At 42.7% G+C, this 4,866-nt stretch overlaps 1 pseudogene; it reads left to right on the top strand.

The window, feature by feature from the left end:
• Window positions 1-2,992: 2,992 nt before the first annotated feature.
• Window positions 2,993-4,500, top strand: LOC141542921 (NEDD4 family-interacting protein 2 pseudogene; annotated as a pseudogene).
• The last annotated feature ends 366 nt before the right edge of the window (window positions 4,501-4,866 follow it).

The raw sequence follows: 4,866 nt of genomic DNA, 5'->3' as shown, positions 1-4,866 counted from the left end.
TCATCACATAGTATTGTTATTGAAGTATACAATGATCTTCTGGTCCTGCTCATTTCACTCAGCATCAGTTCATGTAAGTCTCTCCAGGCCTTTCTGAAATCATCCTGTTGGTCATTTCTTACAGAACAATAATATTCCATAATATTCATATACCACAATTTATTTAGCCATTCTCCAATTGATGGGCACTGCAAAAAGGGCTGCCACAAACATTCTTGCACATACAGGTCCCTTTCCCTTCTTTAAGATTTCTTTGGGATAAAAACCCAGTAGTAACACTACTGGGTCAAAGGGTATGCACAGTTTTGATAACTCTGAGCATAATTCCAAATTGCTCTCCAGAATGGCTGGATGTATTCACAATTTCACCAACAATGTATCAGTGTCCTTGTTTTCCCACATCCCCTCTAACATTGTGCATTATCTTTCCCTGTCATTCTAGCCAATCTGACAGGTTGTAGTGGTATCTCAGAGTTGTCTTAATTTACATTTCTCTGATTAATAATGACTCTTTTCATATGACTAGAAATAGTTTCAATTTCTTCATCTGAGAAGTGTCTGTTCATATCCTTTGATCATTTATCAATTGAAGATTGGCTTGATTTCTTATAAATTAGAGTCAATTCTCTATATATTTTGGAAAGGAGGCCTTTATTGGAACCTTTGACTGTAAAAATGTTTTCCCAGTTTATTGTTTCCCTTCTAATTTTATCTGCATTAGTTTTGTTTGTACAAAAACTTTTCAATTTGGTATAATCAAAGTTTTCTACTTTGTGATCAATAATGATCTCTAGTTCTTCTTTGGTCATGAATTCATTCCTCTTCCATAGGTCTGAGATGTAAATTATCCTATGTTCCTCTAATTTATTTATAATCTTGTTCTTTATTCCTAGGTCATGAACCCATTTTGACCTGACCTTGGTGTACAGTGTTAAGTGTAGGTCAATCCCTAGTTTCTGCCATATTAATTTCCAATTTTCCGAGCAATTTTTGTCAAACATTGAATTCTTATCCCAAAGGCTGGGGTCCTTGGGTTTGTCAAACACTAGATTATTAGAGTTAGTGATTATTTTGCAATCTCTGACTTCTTAAAGGACTCAATTTTTATGGATTATAAACTTGATTGAAGGGAGAGGTCAAGATTTATTAAGTATTTATTAATCCTTCTCCCCCAAACATAGTTAATTTTCCCTGTTCCACATGCTTGTACTTTGCCTTCGAACTTTCTTCTATCCTGAAAACTACTGCATATTATGTTGTTTACCTCCTAGGATACTTATTTTACTCTTTCCACTTCACTGCCAAATATCTCAAAAATGCACCCATGCCTTGCATCCTTTAAATTCTTGTTAGATCCTAGCTAATCTGATACAATGGTTCCCTAATTTTTCATGAGTGGTAAAACTCTTTAGTTTAAATAAAACTTTGACAGAACCCATGTGATAAAATCTAATTTTTTTTTTTTTTTTACATTTAAAGGCTATTAATAAATAACACAAAGTTCACTGAAACAAATGAATGGTGGGATATTTTCAGGGTTTTCTGCAGTATAGATCAAGAAAAATTGGTCCAATATAGGTATACTTTGTAGTTATAGTTTCTTTGCTTCTCTCAGTCTTTCTTTTCCAAATTATTTCATACTTGCTCATGTCTATTACATGTCTTGCATTGTTACATAATGGGTATATTACATGACTTTGTATGTTTGTCTTTTTCTGCCAATACATATTAAGAACTTTGATGATATATTTAATTAACTTAAAATAGGTGACAAGTACCTTCCTTCTGCAATAGATAATCTGACTACTATTACTTTCATTTTACAGAAGAAGAAAATGAGGATCAGAGTAACAACACAATTGTGTAACCATAAATTAAAAAACTAAACATCAAAATGAGCGTTTATTCCTTTATAGACCAGACATGGTAGTTCTTCCTTGAGGGGCTGTTGTAAGGATGAAATAAGGTAACATTTGTAAACTATCTTGCGAATTGTAGCTGAAGCAGCTTTATTGTTTTATATTTTTAACTTTCACAGTCACACAGACTGAAACGACAGGATAGGGCTAGGAGAGAATACTTTATGTTTTGGTTGAAATTCAAGGATTTTCTTTCCACTAAACTATACTACAATACTAGGAGAAACCCCAAGCTGTCAATCAATCAACTGACTCCAAAGCATTGATTATAGGTCTGCCATGCATCTGGGGTCTGTTTTAAGCTCTGTGGACACAGACATTAAAAAGTCAAGCCTCTACTTTCAAGAAGTTTTACGTTCTAAAAAATAAAAATAAATAAAAAAATAAAAATAAAAACAGAAAAAAAAATGATTGAGGACTATCAAGCTGGTTTTTGTGGGTTATAAATACTGGTATTTGCTGTATTTGAAACGAAATTTCTTAGAATTATAACAAAAAAAAAAAGAAAGAAAGAAAAAGTTTTACATTCTGCCAAGGACAAATTAATGGACAAGTCCGAGTAGCTTTTTGAGCTATAAGCTGCCTTCCGTTATGCGCGGTGTGAGCCGACTTTCCCCTTTTACGAGGGAGGGCCCGGAGAGGGAGGTGACTTTCCACCAGTCGGAGGTCTGGGGCGCCGGACAACAAGACTAAGTGCCTTTCTAGGTCTATGCACGTATTCCGGCCTCATTAACGTGAATACATAGCACTTACACGTTCATCGGACCCTTTAAGGGGTTACGTGACTTCGTAGTGCTTGGGCCCGAGCTGACTCACATGCGAACTCGGGGAGCGGGACCAGCGGACTCGAGGTCTCAGATTGTTTAAGAGATTTACCTGTATTTCAGACGATAGGTTTCCTTGGAATCCCTAAGTATTTTATGCATTTGCAAACATTACTTGAGAAAGGGATCCGTGAGCACCGCGCGCCTCCGGAAGGAGTCCCTGAAACACACACAGAACAGGTTAGGAAGTGTACGGGGTTTAATACTGATTATAAAGCGCACACACACACCTGGACATCCCTGAGAGGCAAGGGATTCTAAAGCACTTCTGTGAGGAGTCTCCAGCACATGCGCTGCTCCGCAGGGCAGCCTCGCCAGAGAGCGCTTCAGTTTCCCGCAAAGGAAAGCGGGGGGAGGCCTCCCGAGGCGCGCGTGCACGCGGCCGCATTAAGTAGTTCTGGTTCCCCTCCCAAGGAGGCGGAAGGAGCGCCGCCCCGGCCCTAGCACGCCTCCCGGACAAAGGCGCGCTCACCTGCCGGCCCGGTACTTCACAACGACACTAGGTAAAGGCGCGCGCGGAGGATTCCGCTGAGGCGGCTGCGGCGGCCGCGGCGGGGAGTGAGGCGGCCCCGTCACGCGGCCGCGGCAGCTGCATCTGCAGAGGCGGAAGGGACGCCGCGGGGCGGGGGTGGGGAGGGGGCGCCCTCGAGGCAGAAGGGGCGGAGAGCGGCGTGAGGCGGCCGAGGTGTGACCGGCGGGGGAAGGCACCTCGGTCTCCTATCCCGGGCCGGGCACGATGGAACTGCGCCCTACCGTGAGCAACGGCTACCAAGTGCTTCGCAACGAAGAGAATGACCCGGAGTCCCCGGCCTTGGAGCAGCCTTCCACGTCCACGCAGATCACACCCCGGCCGACGCCGACGCCGACGCCTTCGCCTTCCGCCCCGGCCCTGTCCTTCTCCAAATGGAGCCCCTCCCCGCCACCCTACGGCCTGGGCTCCGCGGAGGCGGAGACCGCCTCGGAAACGGAAGATCTCTGCGAGCCCTTCCCCGTGCCGCCCCCCTACAGCGTGGCCACGTCTCTGCCCACCTACGACGAAGCGGAGAGGGCCAAAGCAGCCGCCCTGGCCGCCAGCGCCGTGGCCTCCGGGGAGCCCACGCAGAGAGAAGACGACTTCGCGCCCAGGGATGACTCGGCCGCCTCTTCGGACTCAGACCAGCTGCGGGTGGGCAACGACGGCATCTTCCTGGTGGCCTTCTTCATGGCCTTCATCTTCAACTGGGTCGGCTTCTGCTTGTCCTTCTGCACCACCAACTCCGTGGCCGGCAGGTACGGAGCCCTGTGCGGCTTCGGGCTCTCCTTGACCAAGTGGATCCTCATCGTGCGGTTCTCCGACTACTTTACCGGATACTTCAATGGACAGTACTGGCTTTGGTGGATATTTCTTTTGATTGGCCTCCTGCTTTTCTTCAGAGGATTTTACTGTTACCTTAAAGTCAGGAACATGTCTGAGAGGTTGGCCACTGCCAGTAGAACAAGATTTATCTTCTCGAATTAAGAAATGCATTGGGCCAGTCATTTGTTTCCTCTACCGCTGATATCTCCAGATGATCTGTAATTCTCCAGCTTCACGGGATGGAAGACTACTAATAACCGAAGATGGAAGAAATAGAGGCTTCAAAATAAATGACAGGGTGGTTGATGCTTAAATTTCAGTTATGTTAATTGTCTTAAACATTTATCTTTTGGTTTTTGCTTTGGCATATTAGCTTAGTTAAAAGGGAGACCTGACATTAAATACCGTGATATAAATGATGGAGGAAAAATGCAGTAAGACTTTGTTAATAAGAAAGTTATACTAAAGTGAATGTTAAGTCTTTTATGATCTGTGTAACTTGTTAATCTTATAAAGGAATGGTAATCATAAGTTATATATATATATAAAATACATGTTACTGCAAAACTTGTTGATCTTTTTTTCTATATTAGATAATTTCAGATTAGTTAGGCCAACTAAATATGCTCACTTTAATGGATTCTAATCCATATGATAATAAGTGTGCATTTGTAACATAACATATATGTATATAGATATGTGCATAATTGGTTTTAAAAAACTTATAATACTAATTTAAGGAAGTGTATGTGGGGTTAAACTTGGTCCAAGGTGTTGTCACTCCAAA

This window comes from Sminthopsis crassicaudata, chromosome 5 (genome assembly GCF_048593235.1).
Source record: "Sminthopsis crassicaudata isolate SCR6 chromosome 5, ASM4859323v1, whole genome shotgun sequence".
NCBI classification, from domain to species: domain Eukaryota; kingdom Metazoa; phylum Chordata; class Mammalia; order Dasyuromorphia; family Dasyuridae; genus Sminthopsis; species Sminthopsis crassicaudata.
The sequence above is the reverse complement of the archived record's forward strand: the minus strand, read 5'-3'. Positions and strand labels throughout refer to the sequence as shown.